The 22,937-nt window shown below is 36.2% G+C and overlaps 2 long non-coding RNA genes across 2 annotated transcripts; both read right to left on the reverse strand.

Moving 5' to 3' along the window:
* Positions 1 to 1,101: 1,101 nt before the first annotated feature.
* On the reverse strand, positions 1,102 to 4,299 carry LOC145792981 (uncharacterized). The gene is made up of 3 exons (XR_014333373.1): positions 3,685 to 4,299; positions 2,308 to 3,086; positions 1,102 to 1,722 (listed from the first exon to the last, which is right to left on the reverse strand). It is a non-coding gene; the product is annotated as an uncharacterized LOC145792981 (long non-coding RNA).
* Positions 4,300 to 17,977: 13,678 nt separating this feature from the next.
* LOC145792437 (uncharacterized) lies at positions 17,978 to 22,579 on the reverse strand. Its single transcript, XR_014331840.1, has 3 exons — positions 22,490 to 22,579; positions 22,309 to 22,392; positions 17,978 to 18,127 (listed from the first exon to the last, which is right to left on the reverse strand). It is a non-coding gene; the product is annotated as an uncharacterized LOC145792437 (long non-coding RNA).
* Positions 22,580 to 22,937: the final 358 nt, after the last annotated feature.

A 22,937-nucleotide genomic window follows, 5' to 3' on the forward strand; every position in this document is an offset into this window, starting at 1 on the left:
CATTAACGCATGAAAATCTAAGTTTTTTTGAGACGATACTGCATTGCCGTCGCTAAAAGGGTTATATGCGACGACACAAATACCGTTGCTAAAGGTTTATTTAAGACAGCACTTGATGCTGTCGCTAAACGGAAGTGATTGAGGGCCCTAAATTTCGGGGCTCGAATGCCCCGAAATTCCACTTTAAGTAAAAAAAAAAAAAAAAAAAAAAGGAAAAAAGAAAGAAAAAAAGAAACAGTTTCCAAAAATGAAAATTAGGGGTATTAGGGGCAAATTTTTTAGGGCCACCAATCATTTTCCGTCGCTAAAGTACTATTGGCGACAGCATCTAACACCGTCGCTAAAAATCTTCCTTTTCAACCAAATCCCCTATCTTTTGCGACAGCATTACTGTCACCGCAAAAAAACCTGGTTCTATTTTTCTTTTTGAAACGGTGTGTGCTGCCGTCTCAAAAAAAAAAAAAAAAAAGTGATAAAAATATTAAAAATATGAAAATGACCTATATTAAATGAAAAATAACTTCAAAAAAAATCAATAATTACATAATAATATAAAAAGTCCACTATATAAATAAAAATTCATCCATAATTAAAATATTCTTCCATTCATACCAATACATCAGCAAAATTATCCCAATACATAATGTTACATAATACATACATAATGTTGTTCACAAATCTAAATAACGTAAATTAAAAACAAAAGTTTTCGTCATGATTCTTCCGTGGATTAATATTTTAATCTTTACACGCCTGCATTCCACAAGAAGCAAACTGCTACTCCGAAAATATTTGAAAATAACAAAATAAAATTAATTAATGACAATATAATTGTGTTAATATTTTAATTACAGAAAAACATAAAAAATTAACTACTATATATATATAATTGGCAGAATAAGGATTCATACTTTTGTTGCAGCCAAAGGTTCTAGGAATATTTATTTTTTTATTTTTGACTCACGACTCTGATAGCATTAAAACTGATTGCTTTGAGGAAAAAACATTATGTCCTTACATGTCACAGTTTACAACAATTTCTTTTAACAATGTGAGATATGGGTTGGCAAAAATTAGATCATGAATAGAATCAAGCCTCACAATCTTCACCAACACTCCTAATATTAACAGTCTGAATTTCATTGTGCTTAGCCCATATGATTTTTCCACTATTGTCCATACTAGCTACAGGTTCCTCTCGACCAATTTTTACCATAATGGTTCCTTCATCATAACCAATTACAACCCTATCCAGAGAATACAACGGCAATAGAAAACGAAGTTGCAGAAAGAGAAGTGTTAAACACATTCAAGGATACATTCAACAAATTTAGCAAGAGTAGTTAAATTTTCTTCCTTGAAATTGCAATATTCTATTCAATGAAAGCAATAACTCAATTCAACCACAACTACTTCCAACTTTAATTATTGGTTAATTAGACAATTTAAGCATGACTTCTTTCTATCCCTTCATGCCTTAAATCCCAGACTTTGACATCCAAAGGATAACCACATTAAAGTTGTGAACAAAACAAGCTCACGAATCTACTAGTAAGGAATCTGAATATGTCCCTAGAACTCCAAAACCTATACAAAAGAGATCATCCCCACCAACCTCCCCCACCCACCAAACTAAATAAATACATAACTCGCCGGCGTGAACCTTTCATATATCCAATAGCCCACACTCTTTCAAGACCATAATTCAGCGTGTTCTCAAGGCTGCAAATCAATGAAAACAGTACGGAAAGTTTAGAAAGACTAGCACAACCAAAAACTCAAATTTATTATATTTTCAACAATGTAAACATAAAAACTAAAAAAATATTGTGTGAAGTAAAATGAAATAAACTCAAATTTAGTTTGCTGGTGTATTTTTTATAATTTTACTTCCAAAAATTCAAACCAATTGAACACTATTCTATAAAAACTTCATCTTTACAAATAAGCTACAAAGGAATTTGCACCTTGCAAAGTGTCGCTACCAAGATAAAAAAAATTAACATTGCAATTGAAATTTATAAGATTGGTAATTATCTGGCTATATTTAGCAAGCAAAGTTGGTGGCAATGTGGCATATACGAACAGTACCATCCTCATAACCAGTAATTATAATGGGAAGTTCAGAGTGAAAACGAATAGCTGAAACGTTGTGGGTGTGCTCGTCTAGTGTCTGGACACAACTTTTGGTTTTGGTTTGATAGTCGCACACCTATTTTCATAGAATATAGCCAAAAATATTTTCACATTGTACATGTACATGAACCCAACAAGGAAGAAGAAGAAAAAGGAAAACAGGCAGCAAACCTTTGCATTATGATCATCAAAACCAGTTATAAGATAAGGCTTATCACCACCTGTGAAGTAATCAACACAATTTACCCCTTTCAAATGGGCATCCAATGTAAAATTTGGGTCAGGAGAGCCAAGATTCCAAATCTGAAAAAAGAAAAAAGGGAAAACAAAAACAAATTTATCAATGTGTGCATGTGCTTTATACCAAATTATATGAAATTGTAGTTAACAAGTTAGTAATAGACAATCCAATTCATACCTTTATAGTGCGATCAAGAGATGCACTTGCAAATGTGTTGGTGTCTTTCAGATTAAATGTCACTTGCATAACATAATGAGAATGACCCTCAAAAATTTGAGTACACACCCAGCCCTTCTCCCAATCCCAAAGCTTTACAAGCATGTCATCAGACGATGACAGCACATATGGAAGCGTAGGATGAACAACCACACACCTAATATTACCCTCTAGTTGGCACTGATTTTCTCTGCTTAGCCTTCTCAAGTTCTTCCTTTAGAGAAGCTTCCAAATTGGCTCAACACCACAAAGCAATGCATTTATATTCAAATTTTCAACGGTCATATAGAGAAAAATATAGCTTCATTAGATTTATTATCATCATCTCAAAACTAAATCAATAAAAAGAGGTAACAAAAATTAAAGCCATTAAAATACAATGTTCATTTGCTTGACATGTACAAGTTGATAAAAAAAATACAAACCTTTGTCCGAAGCATATCAAGACTTTCAGGGACCCCATCTATCAGTTTATCCCCTTTCCATATAACTCCTGTAAAATATAAACAGAAACTAGATAATCTCTTCTCAATAGACATATATAAAGATGTAGAACGATCTTACCAAACACCTCCCCAACCAAAAAAAAACAAGGACAAAAAAAATCTAATTTCTTGTGTTTGTGAATTTTTAGTACAAATTTCACAATATTATTAATTGTCACGATTCAAGTTCTTAACATTACATTTTTTATGCCACTTTTGCATTTCAATGCTTCAAAATAGTCTCAGCCATTGCATATAACTATCGTATATGGTATATAATTCTTACCGTAAAACACTTGAACAATAAAACTAATTAGAATAGTGAACAATAACAATGTCTTGACCTTAGTACCCTACTATTTACTATCTTATGGTGAGTATTTCATCGAGTAGATAACAACTACACAGACAAGTGTATAAAATTAAATTAGTATTATTAATCAACACTTGTCCCTTCAAAAACTATGTTTGGAAGACCACAAATAACACACCTCTGTGTGGAAAGAGCATTCAGCAGAATAGAGATACAGTGACAGATACACAATGCAGAATAGAGAGCATATGGTAAAAGCAACAATAAAGGTATTAGGAAGCATACATATATACCATCGCAATCGAAGATAAAAGTCTCGACGGAATCGATGAGTTGGTCAGCATTCTTGAGGGGTTGGGCGGAGGCACGGGCAACGAAATTCGAAGAGGACTCCATTCTGCGAGTATTAGAATTCTTCTTCTTCTTCTTCTTCTTCTTCTTCTTCTTCTTCTTCAGGAAGCCATACAATGGGTTTGAAACCAAGGATTTGCTGATACTACTACTCTTCTTGCTGTTGAGCACGCACAGAAATTGAGAGGGATTATGAGGGGGATTAAAGAGAGATGCAGAGACTGTTACAGCTACTTATGCCCTAGGAGGGATCGCAACACTCATCAGAGTCCTTGTGATCTTTGTCGCTTGCCTCCTAGGCCTCTGGTTGGTTCGTGATTCACCCTAGGTCATCTGACTCTGCTTCGTGACTCTGCTTCGCTGCTCCCTCGCTGCTAGCCGTCGTTGATCACCGTTGTCGTCCGTCACCGTCGTTGAATTTTGGCTCAAGGACTTTGGGCATTTTGCTTCAAAATGGATTTGGGGATTTTTTTTTTTTATCAGATGGTTTTACGGATTTTGGTTTTAGAGATTTTAGGGAATTTGGGGTTGGTTCAGAAAGGTTTGGGGATTTTGGGGAAACACATGACCGTGAATAGGCTAAAATGAGCGGGATTGCAAAAATGTCATTACTTTTTGCGACGGGGTACTTAAACCGTCACAAATGATGAATCCTATCAAACAAAACGACGCCGTTTTAACAAGGCTTTTGCGACAGTAAATGTTCCCGTCTCAAAAAAAATATTTTGCGACGGTACATCAGGCGTCGCAAATGCTTTATGTTTTTTTTTTGTGATATATTCATTAGCGACGGGGTCACCACCGTCGCAAAAGACCATTTTTTTAGACGGTTTGAAAATGCCGTCGCAAAAGACCATTTTTTGAGACGGTTTGAAAACGCCGTCGCAAAAGACCATTTTTTGCGACAGTACCTATACCGTCGCAAAAAGTTTCGTGTTATTTGGGCTGTTTTCTTGTAGTGATCAAAACAAACACACTTTTACTTAATCCCCTCACTAACAATCCACACATTAACAATCTCTTTACTAACAATCCTCTCACTAATAATCCTATCCAACCTAATCCGCTAAACAAACGTGGCCTTAAGGCAAACTTTACAAACTGCTTCCACCTTAGCAATCACTAATATGCAGAGAACCAAAATCAGATGAAAACAAATTAGAAAGATGATTATTACGAGAACACTAGACATAAACAACCATGTAACGTTTAGTAAAAAATTTTAAATATGATTTGAGAATAAAATTATATTTTAATTTTGTAAATTTTGAAATTATGATTTGAGTGTGAAAAATTTATTTGATTATGAGTTTTGAAAAGAGTTTTAAATTGAGTTTGAAATGAATGATGTGACATGTGATATTTAATTCAAAAAATTTATAACTCATAACCAAACACTCAACTCAAAATCCTATTTAAAACTCATAAAAAATTTTAAAAAAATTCTGAAAATATTTTTTATTTAAAATATAAAATTAACATGTATCAAAAAAAAAAAAAAAAAAATTGAACACTGTTCTGGTCAACCGGCCGTATGTCCCTGGGGACATCCGGGAAGACGATCGGGTTAGCCAAATTTTCTCGTCTGAAAAGGAGTTTTCAAAAGTGGGTGTGGAACTATAATTTGAAAACTCAAAACAAATACCACACTCAAATCAATGGGTGGAACGTGTTTGGAGAGTTTCTCCAAATATAGTTGAAATTTTTCTGAGTCTAAGTGAAATTTCTCTGAATTTGGTGAAATTTTTCTAAATCAATTTTTTTTTGTAAAAATGTTGAGTGATTTTAACTACTATGAAAATATTATATGTCCTTTATTTTATAAAATTTTAATATCAGCAATCATAAAAAAATTCCCAATTTGTTGACTATTTATCTTATTAATTTTCAACATTTTCTTAAGAAACTATTCAGAATTACTTTTACCTTTTTAAGGAGGGAAGAAAACTCCCGTTGCTTTACCATTTTAATTCGATAACGGGATTCAGCTGACAAGAGGAAGAGCCGATCGACCAGTCACCCTCATCCTGTTCAACTTCCTTAACAAAAACCTTTCTACTCTCAAATTTATATCTTATTTCTTCAATCTCTATATTTTAAACATGCATAAAATCTATATTTTGAATTTGCACAAAATTCACGTTATGCACATTTAAATAATAACTTAAAGTTTTATTTTGAAATTAAATAGAAATAATTTATCTTTATTTTTTATTTTAAAAAAAGACTTTTAGTTCAAGAAAGTTTTAACTATTTTTATCTAGTTACACTTTAAAAAAAAAAAATTAACTAACTTTTTGTTCTAAGTTTTTTTTATATTTATTTTTTATCATTTTAAGGGATGGTACACGCAAAGCGCCTTTTCATGTTAATTGGGCAAAGCCCATAGACAATAGACATTGGACATTGCCCAAGGAGTTAATGGGAGTACATTTGCAAGGGAGTTGAACTCGAAATCCCATGGGCATTGCCCAAGGACTTAATGGGAGTACACTCCCAAGGGAGTTGAACTCGAAATTTGGAGGGAGCACCCGAGAGAATTTTTTTTAAAGTTTTTAATATTAAGATTTTATAAGATAAAGAATGTATAATATTTTTATAATAGTTAAAATTCCTTAACATTTCTATAGAGAATATTCGACTCAGAAAAATTTTGCTCGACTCCAAGAAATTTCGTCCCGACTCAGACAAATTTTAATTTTTACAGTGAAATTTTGAAATTTTTCTGTGATTATACCAGAGAAATTTCGAAATTTCTCTAAGTTGGGGCCAAAATTTCTCTAAGTCAAACAAAATTTCTTTCAGTCAAATTTTCTCTGTGAAAATGTTGAAGGATCTTAGCTAATAATAAAAAATATCTTAGATCTCTCCTACTACGCAAAGTTGGAGATGAATGTTTTACTAATTTTTCCCAGCAAATTGCTCCCACCCAGTTAAAACACAAGTATTTTTTTTCATAAATTATAAATACACCCCATAAGGTTTATCTAAAATACAGATTATCCCTCATTGTTATAGAAAATACATCTCACCCCTTCAAGTTTCTAATTGCATAATAAATTACCTCTTTTATTAAAAGGGCAAAACACCAATAAATTTCAAATTTTAATTTGTTAAACTATTTGGTCCTGCCTTTTATTTTGTAGACTAATAAGTCTTATTTGAATGTTAATTACGTATATACCCATTTATTTAACACGTAATTTTTTTTTGAATGTAAGTTTTTACTGATGTTGTAATGACATAAATACCCAAAAAGCTTGCTATAGGCCTTTTTTAGATTTTCCTCCTTTTCCGAACATCAGCAACATTAACTACATCAGCAACATCATCAACATTGTGAACATCATCAACATCAACTACATCTTCAAACATCAACAAAACATCAACTACATCTTCAAACATCAACAACATCATCAAACATCATCAACATTATGAACATCATCAACATTATGAACATCATCAACATCAACTACATCTTCAAACATCAACAAACATCAACAACATCATCAAACATTGTGAACATCGTCAACATCATCAACATTAACAACATCATCAACATTGTGAACATCATCAACATCAACTACATCTTAACTTAAACGCAATGCTATGGACGTTGCATTCCAATGTATGAAACAACGACACAAACATTATCATGGTTGACAATATGCCAAATCCAAAAGCAAACATGACTGCCAATTGAATAAAACATAACTGGGGTGGCAACTGCGTGATCAATGAATTGTGCCAAAATAAAACACACCAACACTGTAGCCATTTTTATTTTGTTATTGACTGATGAATCAAAAACCAACATCTGGGCCTGATGTTTCCCTGCGAACATCCAACCAATATCACACACCCCCTTTATTTGGGAATTAATGATCCCACTCACGTCCTCACTAGTGGCAACATTGGCTTTACCACTTTGGGGACAAGATATTACCAACACCAAATGTTGACAACGCCACGACAATCCCACACTAACATAACAAACTATTACACAACGATGGAAATCATTTCACAAATACACGTGAGGGCAAACGATGCGAATTTCAAACAACCCAACATATGGACCGGCGTTCCAATCCGAGCCGCGACGCTTCGACGATCCTCAATTCTGTCGATCAGGAGATTTCTGAGGTTGATGTTGATGATGTTGATGATGTTGATTGTAACGCCCTCAAAAATAATAACATTAAACCCATCAAATAAGACATTCATTAACATATGAAATAACCACATTCTTCTATTCATCAGAGTTTGATTACAAAAGTATTACATGTTAACAACAAAAGCAAAATGCCCTATGGGCTTACAGCTTTCCAAGTTAACACTTGGTTACAACAAAAGAGTACTATCTCATTTACACCTTAAGCCCTTGGCTTGAATTTACATGTAATACAACAAAAGTAAAACGACAAAAGTAAGTCCGCCTCTAGCCTCCCAAGCTATGTCCTTGGAGGTGGCATGCTACCTGTACCTGAAAATGATGTTCCCATATAGGGTGAGCCACAGCCCAGTAGAAATACACTAAACCAAATATGAACAATGACTAAAAGATTAGCAGTTGATAGTTGGTCCACACTGATTCTTTCCTTTATCAGACTTTACATTTTCATGACATACATGTAGGAACCCACATTTTATGTCTTCGTCATGTTCATGAGCATCTGTATGATTATGACTTGTTAACTTTGCATGTGTATGTTTGTGAATTGTTTCGCTTAAGCGAGTGTGATTCATGCCTTGTTTTGAAGCCTTGTGATTTGTCTAAGTGTAGTATGCTTGTCTCGTTCCTTCCTTGATGTGAAACTTAGGTTACGCCTTGCCTGAGTTATGCTAGCCGATGTTATTCCAAGCCGAGGTCATCCTTAGTCTAGTAGTAGCATCTTGAAACCCCTTGTTGACCTCCGTTCTCGTCTTGACACATTAGCCGAGATGTTACCCTGTACCCAAGTGATCTCGCCCTGGAGTGGTATGACCTAGGCCGAGGTGTGGCGCATCTAGGCCAAGATGTGGCACAGCTTAGTCAAGTGTTGTCCTTCCTAGCCGAGGTCATTGTCACCTTAGTTGCCGAAGTCCTTTGTTAGCCGATGTCATCCCTTGCCAGAGTGCCATTCCGTGTAGCTTGTTAGATACGCCTTGTTGTTAGCCGATGTCATTGCCCCGTCAGAGAGCCCATACCGCTTTACTTGTGGAACACCCTTCCACCATGCTTTGTCTGGTCTGTCAGCCACCTTTTCAGGAAGAACCCAACCAGTCGCCGCCACGTGTCTCAGCAGAGGGTTAACCCCAGAACCGGGTATAGAAAACTATCATTTAGTATCATAACCTTGTCTTGTAGAGAGAGAAACTCTAGGAGGAAGAAGGAGTTTTAGAGTGAGGAAGTAGATCTTCAAGCTTGATTCCTAGAGATCAAACCGTTAGATCCGTGTTCTAAGGTTAGATTCTTGATCTGCTCATGATGTTCTCTATGTTCATGTTATTGCATTGCATGATCGGATATGATTTGTAAGCCATGCATCGTTTTGAAGTTCGATTTTAGAAAGAGAAAATGACATTCATGAGTTCTTCAAGAAAGTCTTGTTTTGATCCGAAAGCTTGCATAAAGAATCATGTTTTTGTGTTTATTTCCGCAAGAATTCCAAGTACGTGTACCCAGGTCCATGTTTTCAAACTCATAGCACGAAAATCCCAGATTTGTGATGACAGATTATGATTGAACATTCATATTTTTCATGTTTTCACACTCATGTTCTTCATGTTCATCAACAGAGGGAAACCCAGAGTTTCCCGACCTCTTTTCCTTGCATGTGGCCCTCGGGAACACACCTCGGCGAGGAGGTGTGGAACCTCGGCCTAGACCTGGTTGGTGCCCAGCATATTTTCCGAAAACATTTGTGTACATACGAAACTTGTTGAAGGTGCATTCAATAGGCTTTGCCATGTGTTTGTAGGACTTGGGCTTGTCTCGACCCCGACGTGTGAAGAAACTATGTGAGTGGTATTTTTAATAAAGCTATGTTACACTTGCTTTCATAAATCTCGTCTTGCCTTGTTTTGAAAAGTACTTGATCTAGCATGAATGACTATCCCTACTTGTGTATTAAACATTATCTTGTTTTGATGACATGTCTTGAAAGTCCTTAGCTGCAGGGGACTATAATGCAACTGCACTCTTGTCTTGAAAGTCCTTAGCTGCAGGGGACTATAATGCAACTGCACTCTTGTCTTGAAAGTCCTTAGCTGCAGGGGACTATAATGCAACTGCACTCTTGTCTTGAAAGTCCTTAGCTGCAGGGGACTATAATGCAATTGCACTCTTGTCTTGAAATTGTCATCACCCTCTTGTATTAAGTAGATGTAATAACATCCAAAGAACTTGAAAGGCCGGCAATGAACTTGACTTCCCCTTGACTGTAAAGTATGCTATGTATTGTTTTGAAAGAAATCTTGGATATCAATCATGCAAAACCTTTATTTCTAATATCATTCACTGAGTATCCAAGCTCACCCTCTCTATATATATGTAGGTGATGAACAAGAAGGCATTGAGGCCTAGACGTGTAGCCGATGTGTTTTGGGTGCATTGCCGACGTGTTTTGGATTAGCATTTTGTACCATCTTGAAGATTATGCTTCTTGGCTTATTTTTCATTTGTACTTGTATATGTCGGCTTGAGAAGCCTTTTGGTCAAGATGTGTTTTGTATCTCATTTCCTTATTGTATTTAAGTTGTAAGACTTTATAAAGATGTATGTCATTTCATTGGACTTAAGCACAGCTCTCATGGACTATTTAGATTCTGTATATACATATATTGCTTCCGCACTTGTAAGCCCCATATTTCATACTCTGATTGTGTGTGATTCTTGTAAGGCGGCCTTCGGTAATCTCGGATTACTGGCCATCACGGCACCAAACTACTAGGGGCGGTTTGGGGGCGTGACAATACAAGTCCATGGTACAACTCATTTTCCAATATCTTTCAATTCTCAAATTTCAACCATGGCTCAGAACCTGGCCAAACAACTCATATGAGACAATAACTCATATCAAACACTTCCCATATCATATTAGATAAGCATACGAGCTATATCACACAACAACAGATAAGCATACAAGCTATATCATCACTTCCACAGATATGCATATGAGCACTATCACACTTCCAATGACAAGCATATGAGCTCTGTCAACACAATAATAGATAAGCATATGAGCTCTATCTATGGAGTCCATCCCCTATCTCCTCCCAACACATCCGGTTTAGAGGTCCATCCCCTATTTTCCCCTAAACCGTGGAGTACATCCCCTATCTCCTCCAACACAACACAATGCATATAAACAACAATTATACACATCATCACACCATACATAAATTTAATGTATTCTTTCAATCGTCAATCTCAATGACACATTTGAGTGATTAGTTTCAGTTTGCCTAATCATCATGCATTGTCTACAACAATCACGACTATCCTCCACCGATAGCCCAAAGCAGTTATTTCTAAACAGAAAATAAATGCACAAATGGATATTTAATCAACATTTCATTTCGGTGAGTGATAAATAATCCAACTACACCCTTTAACCCCATACTTTCCCAATCTCTACATTTTCACTTCATTTCCTCATTTCTCACAATTAATTATCCCAATTAATCAAACGGTATAATTAGGTCATTTCCATAATTACCATTTCAACCCTTAGGTCCCATTTTCATCAATGATTCAACATTTATTTCACTTCTCTACGACAAACATGCTTTTAGGTTTATTATAAATAAAACCCCAACTTTTGTAAAAATAACACAAGAGCCCCAAACTTTCACAAAATTACTAAACCAACCCCAACATCACAAAATACCAAAATTTAAAGACAAAATTCATAGAGAGGAGTAGGATATCCCTACCTCAAATTCGGAGCTCCAAGGGAGAACAAGACAAAACCCAACGTGCTCCAAATCCCGAAATTTTCAGATTAAAATGTAGCCCTCGACGATCAACAACCTTTTTGTAAAGGCCAAAGATGAGCAAATCACTCCTACTAGATCAAAACCTAGAGAGAAGGTAGTATCTAGAGAGAGAGGCTCACCAATGGTGTTTTTGGAAAAGTAGGAGAGAGAAGAGAAAGTGAAAAAGTGATTTGAAAAGTCAAACCACGGAACTTAAACCCAGTCGCCCCGCTCGAGCGTAAAACACCCCGCTCGAGCGTCACTCACAGACTCCCGCTCGAGCGCCAACAATCCCGCTCGAGCGGCGAATACACACTCCCAGAACTTTTACAGAACCAGGTCTCCGCTCGAGCTTCCAACTCCCCGCTCGAGCGTCACTCACACAACCCCGCTCGAGCGGCCAATCCCACGCTCGAGCGTCCAACACTGCACAGAAAATACTGGATGGGTGCAATTCCCGCTCGAGCGCCAAAACCCCCGCTCAAGCGGACAGGTCAAAATCTGGGCAACTAGTTTTGGTTTCTAAACTCAACCATCCTGTAACAAACCTGCCCAACACATCCCAACTCAAATACTAAGTAAAAAGGATGTAAACAAGATAATAAACAACTACCAACATCCACGGACACATGTCCGGATCACTGTATAACAAGGGTAAACCCGGGATCGCTATAACATGTTTTTGAGGTTGATGTTGATGTTGATGATGTTTCTGAGGTTGATGTTGATCCTCAATTCCGCCGATTACCTTCTTCTCCGATCAGGAATCAAGGGTTCAGATGTTGATGTTGATGATGTTGTTCAATGGTGGGTTTTGAATTTTGTTTAACTTCAATTGGAAATATTGGGTAAAAATGTAAACTCTATATACAATATATCAAAAACATATATCATACCAAAAATAAAAAGGACTAAATGATTTAAAAAAAAAACACTTAGAACTAACTAGAGCAGCATTTATTCAAATGGGATTTATGAGTAATTTTTCCTTATTATAAAATCAAGTCAATTAATAATTTTAAATGATATCAAAAATATATTTTAATTAATAATTCAAGTAATTTTATTGATATATATATATATATATATATATATGAGATAGTAGTTAAGAATTTTATTTTTTCTGTTAAATAAAAAATTCTAACAAAAGAGTATTTATAATTTTCAAAATTATATAGACAATTCATATTTTAAATAAACCTCAGAAAGTGTTTTTATAATTTATCTTCTTTTTTTTAGAGTACACTTTCGTTTTTTCTACGTTGAGATAAATAGGCACCAAATTGCCCCCACCCATTTCAAACACATGTATCTTTTTTTTTAGGGTACACTAAAATAACCAAAAAGTTCCAAACTTGGCTTCCCAAACGAAGCCTTAATTTCTAAACTATAGATTGAATCTATTAAGTTCCTAAAATATTTAATTTAAATTTAATCCCTGAAAAGAGTACAAAAACAAAATATAAGTCTATATATAAGTATTATAGATTAGTAAAAGATCATATCTAGTTAAATTTTTATTCTGTCCTTGAAACGCGGGAGTCATTTTTTATGATGAGTGTTTATAAAGGGTAAGAATAATTATCTATAGTATTTTCTTAATTATCTTCTTCAATGATTACGTGTTTGCTTTTATCTAGTATTATAAGTCAAGTTTCGTTTATAATTGATTGTTTTAAGCTTTTCTCTAAATTCTTTTTATAACTTCATTAATATATTATTGTATTTTGTTATTTTTTGTAACGAAGTGTTATTATTTAAATTATTTAATTCTACTTATTCAATATATCTAATACTCATAATTTTATCGGCAATATTGAAAAATCAGACTCTAATACTGATTTAAATACACAATGGAATAAAACATTTTCAAAAGCAGAATAAAAATTTATGGACATTTTCAAAATTTATTATTTTTTTAGCAACGAAAATTAGGCATTAGTGATGAATTATTATCTTTTTGAGACTAAATTTTTTGTCTCAAAAAATAAACCAGTTTGAGATCAAATTATTTGTCCCAAATAGTTTATTTATTAGTGACATTTTCAAAATTTTGTGGTTAAAGGCTTATTTTTGACTTTTTTGAACGATTTTTTAGTCACTATCCTTACGATAATAGAAATTTATTCCTAAATGCCTTTTGTAACAAAATTTTTACTTTTAAAGACCAAAAAATTTAGTCTCTAAAACTCCTATATGTTGTAATGATCATTAGTACAATAACTAGCACATTAGGTTTAAGGTTGCTATCAATTATAGGAGAATAGTTTTTATGAAAAATATGTTTTGTAAGAAAATATTTTTTTGTCAAAATAAATGGAATTAGGAAAAGGATGGCAAACAAAATAGAACTGTCTGAGCATTTTCAATTTTGTGACACTTATTAGAAATGGGGATGAGTTTTGGACCCGGGTTTGGCATCTATGGTGGGTTATTCACCTTATCTTAGGAATAAAGATGAATAATCCACAATCTCGTCTCTTAGAAAGATAGTTGTGGGTGGTTACATCTCTCTTTATGTATTACATATTAGAGAATGAGTTTTAACCGAATATTTTTGTGCAAAATATAATTTCTTTCTAACTTTTTGCCATTGAATATTTTTGTGCAAAATATAATTTCTTTCTAACTTTTTGTACTTTGAAGAGTGTGAGTAGTTCTCTAATAATTCTATCTCACTGCTTAGAATTGCTTGAAGACATCAATGAAGACATGTGATTTACCCACATGATCCATAAATTTGATTTAAGCGTAAAAAGTATGTCCGAATTCGTTTATTTTTACCGTGTATTATATAGCGGAAATATGGCTACATTTAGGCAATGTAAAATGTGAATTGCTGTTAAGAAAGTTTACCTTGGCAAACAAGAGCAAGGAAGTGAAACATTAGATGTTATGTGCACATATTATGTACCTTGAATATTTTTTTGACCTGTAGGACCTATGGATGTCACGACGAAACCGTTTTTTGGAGGCTTTTTTTCCTTGCCCTCCCTGGATGGAACCGAAAGAGAAGCAAAATTTAGCATTACGTTATTTGTTATCTATTTTAGTTTTGCAATCCACTATAATCTGAACTGCATGATACAAAACATTCCTTCAGTAGAGGACATTGTTATTCATTTTATTGTAGTACTCTAGAAGAAAACAAGGGGGTTTGTGATTTTGTTCAATAAGGTTGAAGAATTTAGCTTTATTATTGGAATGGTAGTGGAGGTTTGACAATGAAAAAAAATGGATTTGGGGAAAAATAGTTTGTCGGAAAATATGGTATTTCAAAGAGAAAGCTAGTTGCCATTGAAAAAGAGATCTGAAAATTAATCAAGAGCTTGGTTAGAACTTAGAAATAATCATACCATTACGATTAAAAATAAGGGACAAATGAGGAAAATGGGGTAATGTACATGGGTGTATTAACCATAACTTTTTTTCTTTTTCTTTTTTTCCTTCCAATTATCACCCATAATGTTGTTGGATCATAAGCGCAGTTATATATACATATTACATATATATATATATATATATATTTGATAAATTACATTATTTGTCATTTTAGTTTGAGCAAAATTTGACTTTGATTCTCATAGTATCAATTTCATCAATTTAAACACTACACTTTCAATTCCGTTTCAATGTGTCACTCTCTATTAATTATGTTAACTTTTTAAATGAAGAGATAACACATGCTAAACTAGAGAGACCTAAACAAAATTTGGAAGAAACTATGGTGCCTACCAATCTAATTAATAATATATAAACAGAAAATTCATATAAAATGTTTTATATAATAAGGTGGCTTAATGAGGACCTTTCATTTTAAAACAAAACACTTATGAATTTGAATTTATTTACAAGAATAAATTGTCACATCATTCTTATAAAAAATTTTGTATAAATTTTATGTATAAATAGAGTTTTCCAACTTTTTTCCGTCCAAAATGCTAACATCAATTGACAGAGAGACTAAATTAAAACGTGATTGAAAGTGTAAAATTTAAATTGATAAAATTACAATTATGAGAACTAAAAGCGAAATTCATTCAAATTAGGTGACCGACATAGTTGTTTATGCATTTTTTTTTTCTGTCCATTTGCCAGTTTATTTGAGACTAGACGAATTTCAATTATTTATTAGGAATTATTTTTACTTTGATGAGTTATTAGTCAGGATTTTTTTTATTTTATTTTTTTTCTTTTTTTAGAGGGGCTAGTCAGGAGTTGTGTGGCACCAAATGCAAGCTATGTGAACAAAATTAATCACCAAAGTTCAGAAACCAAATAGAGAGCAATTTGACTTACATTGTCCCTTCCACCACGTGTGCTTGAAGACGGAGGTTTTCGGAAAGGTAGACTTTTCTGTCAATATGGAATGGGAATATTTAATCAATTATTGGATTTGGTGTAGCTGCATGCATGCATGGCAGATCTTTTATGGAAATTATTATACATAGTCCTTTAGGGCTGTCATTAGTATTGAAAAAATATGTAAAAAAATGTATTAATGTGTATTAAAATATGTAAAAATATTTTAAAATTTGTAGAAGTGTGTTGAAATTATAGATATAATAAATTTTGTGGTGCTTAGGGTTGTCATTAACAGGATCATATGTTTATTTAGGTTGTATTTGATTGAAGGATTTGAAAATAGAAAAAGAAAAAGTAGGCGAAATATAAATAAATATACCTATCTTTCATTTAGTTTAACACACTTTCTTTTCTTTTTTTTTTCAGATTCTAAACCCTTCTCAAAATTTATAAACCAAACATAACCTTAGATTAGAGTCTTGTTAGCATTAACTATCTTTACTACTATATAAGAATATTAAACCCAAAAGGATATAATCTAGTGTTTTTCAAGAAATTAATAAATCTAATATTTTTATTTTATAAGAACAAAAATATCCCATTCTTGAAGTAGAAAAAACAAATTGAAACTCAAAAAATTATTTTTCAAAATTGAAAACTAAACAGAGTGATTAATTTTGTAATTTGACTAATTAATCTGAACTTCTCTTTAGTCTTCTATTTTGTATTTCACCCTCATTTAGAATTCAATAACACCATATGAACAATACTATGTCCGGATAATGTATGCCCAAATAAATATACCCAACATGTAAATCAACCCAAGGATTATTGATATGCAAGCTAATAATTATAAGTGAACCCAGAAACAATTGATGAAATAGTTATAGGAAGGGCGGGTCGAAGAATTGACTAACCTGACCCGACACGCCCGGGCTGCGGACGATCTGTAAAAAAGTTTTGTTCATAAGAGGATTTCAAAGATTTTACAACAGTTGGATCAGAAATTATTTGTTTACCATTTTTTTCTTTCTTTAATAATAATAATAATAATAATGATAATTTTACTTTATACTTTTATGATAAATCCATAAAAAGACGACCCATTTTGTTAAGGTTTCGATACAATATACTAAAAAGATTCTCTCCCCAACCTCTCAAGTAAAAATTCAGTATAAACGGTGATACCGATGATACACTACAAAAAATTTGCTTTTTTGCGACGGTAAAATACCGTCGCCAATACCAAGGAAGCCGTCTCAAAAGCTTTTTTGCGACGGTAAATAGCTTTTAGCGACGGTAATAGGGGGGTCACAAAAAAAGGGGTTGCTAAAGGTCTTTAGCGACGGTAAATGCCGTCGCAAAATATTGGCGACGGCAAAAATTCCTTTAGCGACGGCAAAATACTGTCGCAATTAATGTGTAAAAATCTGCAGACTTTGAGACGGTACGAAAATATCGTCGCTAAAAATGGTAATTGCGACGGGAAAATACCGTCGCAAAAGGGTTTATGTGAGACGGTAAAAATACCATCGCTAAAAAAGGTTATTTGCGACGGGTTTAATACTGTCGTTAATACTGTTATTTGCGACAGAAAATTGTGTCGTCTCTAAAAATATTATTTGCGACGGTGAAAGTACCGTCGCTAAAGGCTTTTTGTTCATATTGCCAATATCATTGGTGACGGCTACGCTACCATCGCAAAAACCTAGTTCCAACAAAAAAATGCAGCAATAAATTTATTAAAAATATGCAAATTACCTGTATTAAATAAAAATAGCAAAACCTGGTTCCAACAAAAAATGCAGCAATAAATTTATTAAAAATATGCAAATTACCTGTATTAAATAAAAATAGCTTAAAAAAAATCGATAACTATATAATAATATAAAAATTCCTGTATATAAATAAAATTTCATCCATAATTAAAGTACTCTTCCATTCATAACAACACATCATCAAAATTATCCAACCACATAATTTTGCACAATACATACATAATGTTGTTCACAAATCTAAATAACGTAAATCAAAAATAAAAGTTTTCTTCATAAACAAAAGTTTGTCGCAATCTTCACACGGCTGCATTCCACAAGAAGCAAACTGCTACTCAGGAAATATCTGAAAATAAAAAATAAAAATAATTAATGACAATATAATTATGTATTAATATTTTAATTATAAAAAAACATAAAAAATTAATTACTATATAATTACAAAGATAGTTAAGTAAATAATTTTGGCTAGATAGAAATTCGACCCTAACTCCCAAACCGGAAACCCGATTCGAGTCCCGTCTTCTCCCACAAGTCTCTCGTGCCTAGGCGGTCGTGTGTGCCCAAGTTTCGTGCCAATCCAACCCCATTTGGTGATTTTGGGGTGTTAACACCTCGAATTTAAGTTTCTTAAGAAACTAGTTTGCCTAAACCGAAATACGGCTCTAACTCCCAAACCGGAAAACCGATTAGAGTCACGTCTTCTCCCACAAGTCTCTCGTGCCTAGGCGGTCGTGTGTGCCAAGTTTCGTTCCAATCCGACCCCATTTGGTGATTTTGAGGTGTCAACACCTCGAATTTAAGTTTCTTAAGGAACTAGTTCGCCTAGACCGAAATACGGCTCTAACTCCCAAATCGGGAAACCGATTGGAGTCCCGTCTTCTCCCACAAGTCTCTCGTGCCTAGGTGGTCGTGTGTGCCAAGTTTCGTGCCAATCCGATACAATTTGGTGATTTTGGGGTGTTAACACCTCGAATTTAAGTTTCTTAAGGAACTAGTTTGCCTAAACCGAAATATGGCTCTAACGCCCAAACCGGGAAACCGATTAGAGTCCCGTCTTCTCCCACAAGTCTCTCGTGCCTAGGTGGTCATGTGTGCCCAAGTTTCGTGCCAATCCGACCCCATTTGGTGATTCTGGGGTGTTAACACCTCGAATTTAGGTTTCTTAAGGAACTAGTTTGCCTAAACTAAAATATGGCTATAACGCCCAAACCGGGAAACCGATTGGAGTCCCGTCTTCTCCCACAAGTCTCTCGTGCCTAGGCGGTCGTGTGTGCCAAGTTTCATGCCAATCCAACCCCATTTGGGGATTTTGGGGTGTTAACACCTCGAATTTAAGTTTCTTAAGGAACTAGTTTGCCTAGACCGAAATACGGCTCTAACTCCCAAACTGGGAAACCGATTGGAGTCCCGTCTTCTCCCACAAGTCTCTCATGCCTAGGCGGTCGTGTGTGCCCAATTTTCGTGCCAATCCGACCCCATTTGGTGATTTTGGGGTGTCAACACCTCGAATTTAAGTTTCTTAAGGAACTAGTTTGCCTAAACCGAAATATGGCTCTAACGCCCAAACCGGGAAACCGATTGGAGTCCCGTCTTCTCCCACAAGTCTCTCGTGCCTAGGTGGTCGTGTGTGCCAAGTTTCGTGCCAATCCGACCCCATTTGGTGATTTTGGGGTGTCAACACCTCGAATTTAAGTTTCTTAAGGAACTAGTTTGCCTAGACCGAAATACGGCTCTAACTCCCAAACCGGGAAACCGATTGGAGTCCCGTCTTCTCCCACAAGTCTCTCGTGCCTAGGCGGTCGTGTGTGCCATGTTTCGTGCCAATCCGACCCTATTTGGTGATTTTGGGGTGTCAACACCTCGAATTTAGGTTTCTTAAGGAACTAGTTTGCCTAAACCGAAATATGGCTCTAACCCCCAAACCGGGAAACCGATTGGAGTCCCGTCTTCTCCCAAAAGTCTCTCGTGCCTAGGCGGTCGTGTGTGCCAAGTTTCATGCCAATCCGACCTCATTTGGTGATTTTGGGGTGTTAACACCTCGAATTTAAGTTTCTTAAGGAACTAGTTTGCCTAAACCGAAATACGGCTCTAACTCCCAAACCGGGAAATCGATTGCAGTCCCGTCTTCTCCCACAAGTCTCTCGTGCCTAGGCGGTCGTGTGTGCCAAGTTTCGTGCCAATCCGACCCCATTTGGTGATTTTGGGGTGTCAACACCTCGAATTTAAGTTTCTTAAGGAACTAGTTTGCCTAGACCGAAATACGGCTCTAACTCCCAAACCAGGAAACCGATTGGAGTCCCGTCTTCTCCCACAAGTCTCTCGTGCCTAGGTGGTCGTGTGTGCCAAGTTTCGTGCCAATCCGATACCATTTGGTGATTTTGGGGTGTTAACACCTCGAATTTAAGTTTCTTAAGGAACTAGTTTGCCTAAACCGAAATATGGCTCTAACGCCCAAACCGGGAAACCGATTGGAGTCCCGTCTTCTCCCACAAGTCTCTCGTGTCTAGGTGGTCGTGTGTGCCCAAGTTTCGTGCCAATCCGACCCCATTTGGTGATTTTGGGGTGTTAACACCTCGAATTTAAGTTTCTTAAGGAACTAGTTTGCCTAAACCGAAATATGGCTCTAATGCCCAAACCGGGAAACCAATTGGAGTCCCGTCTTCTCCCACAAGTCTCTCGTGCCTAGGCGGTCGTGTGTGCCAAGTTTCGTGCCAATCCGACCCCATTTGGTGATTTTGGGGTGTCAACACCTTGAATTTAAGTTTCTTAACGAACTAGTTTGCCTAGACCGAAATACGGCTCTAACTCCCAAACCGGGAAACCGATTGGAGTCCCGTCTTCTCCCACAAGTCTCTCCTGCCTAGGTGGTCGTGTGTGCCATGTTTCGTGCCAATCCGATACCATTTGGTGATTTTGGGGTGTTAACACCTCGAATTTAAGTTTCTTATGGAACTAGTTTGCCTAAACCGAAATATGGCTCTAACGCCCAAACCAGGAAACCGATTAGAGTCCCGTCTTCTCCCACAAGTCTCTCATGCCTAGGTGGTCGTGTGTGCCCAAGTTTCGTGCCAATCCGACCCCATTTGGTGATTTTGGGGTGTTAACACCTCGAATTTAAGTTTCTTATGGAACTAGTTTGCCTAAACCGAAATATGGCTCTAACTCCCAAACCGGGAAACCGATTGGAGTCCCGTCTTCTCCCACAAGTCTCTCGTGCCTAGGCGGTCGTATGTGCCAAGTTTCGTGCCAATCCGACCCGATTTGGTGATTTTGGGGTGTCAACACCTCGAATTTAAGTTTCTTAACGAACTAGTTTGCCTAGACTGAAATACGGCTCTAACTCCCAAACCGGGAAACCGATTGGAGTCCCGTCTTCTCCCACAAGTCTCTCGTGCCTAGGTGGTCGTGTGTGCCAAGTTTTGTTCCAATCCGATACCATTTGGTGAGTTTGGGGTGTTAACACCTCGAATTTAAGTTTCTTAAGGAACTAGTTTGCCTAAACCGAAATATGGCTCTAACGCCCAAACTGGGAAACCGATTAGAGTCCCGTCTTCTCCCACAACTCTCTCGTGCCTAGGTGGTCGTGTGTGCCCAAGTTTCGTGCAAATCCGACCCCATTTGGTGATTTTGGGGTGTTAACACCTCGAATTTAAGTTTCTGAAGGAACTAGTTTGCCTAAACCAAAATATGGCTCTAACTCCCAAACCGGGAAACCGATTGGAGTCCCGTCTTCTCCCACAAGTCTCTCGTGCCTAGGCGGTCGTGTGTGCCAAGTTTCGTGCCAATCCAACCCCATTTGGTGATTTTGGGGTGTCAACACCTCGAATTTAAGTTTCTTAACGAACTAGTTTGCGTAAACCGAAATATGGCTCTAAGGCCCAAACCGGGAAACCGATTGGAGTCCTGTCTTCTCCCACAAGTCTCTCATGCCTAGGCAGTCGTGTGTGCCAAGTTTCGTGCCAATCCGACCCCATTTGGTGATTTTGGGGTGTTAACACCTCGAATTTAAGTTTCTTAAGGAACTAGTTTGCCTAAACCGAAATACGGCTCTAACTCCCAAACCGGGAAACCGATTGGAGTCCCGTCTTTTCCCACAAGTCTCTCATGCCTAGGCGGTCGTGTGTGCCAAGTTTCGTGCCAATCCGACCCCATTTGGTGATTTTGGGGTGTTAACACCTCGAATTTAAGTTTCTTAAGGAATTAGTTTGCCTAAACCGAAATAGGGGTCTAACGCCCAAACCGGGAAACCGATTGGAGTCCCGTCTTCTCCCACAAATCTCTTGTGCCTAGTCGGTCGTGTGTGCCAAGTTCCGTGCTAAACCGACCCCTTTTGGTGATTTTGGGACGTTAACACCTCGAATTGAATTTTTTTAAAGAAATAGTTTTGCCTAGAGTGAAATCCATCTCTAACTCCTAATTCGGGAACCCAATTTGAGTCCCGTCTTCTCTCACAACTCTATTAGCTTAGAATGCAAAGAATGCAAATATACATTTTAGCTTAGAATGTAAAGTTACATTTTATACCTGATCTTCTGGTGGTGGTGTATATGGATTCTCGTCTTCTGCAGATTCCCTAAATGCCCGGTGGCCACTCGATGCATCAGGAGCCTATGATAGTCAACGCATAATGTGTTAATCATATTCGAATTTTATACATAATGTTGTGTGACAATTTAACTATCAAACAATTTAATTTATATCAAACCTGTCTGTTAGGATCCACACTTGCCCCCTGTGACACAAAGGCCATCATCTCAGCTCTCAGCTGCTGTAAATGTGTAGAGAACTCTGCTCTGATTACTAAAGTCAATATTCCGACGATCAAAATCTTTCCATGCAAGGGAGTTTGCAGGATGCCTAAAGACACCGTCATTAGTTCGTTCCTCTGCATGCCATCTCATTAACTTAGCCGTCTTGGATGACATAAACAGCCTCTGCAACCTTGGCTTTAAAGGAAAATACCTCATTTGTTTCGCAGCTACTTGTTTGCCACCGTTGTGAGGACCATTTGAACCACCATCACCATTTGATTTCCATCTTGAACTGTTGCATATGACACATTTATCAAGATTGGCGTCCTCGTTTCGAAACAACATGCAACTGTTGGGACATGCATCCCATGTCTCATATGTGAAGCCCAAATCTGTTGTGAC

This window comes from Camellia sinensis, chromosome 6 (assembly GCF_055761805.1).
Source record: "Camellia sinensis isolate YWXY chromosome 6, ASM5576180v1, whole genome shotgun sequence".
Taxonomy (NCBI): domain Eukaryota; kingdom Viridiplantae; phylum Streptophyta; class Magnoliopsida; order Ericales; family Theaceae; genus Camellia; species Camellia sinensis.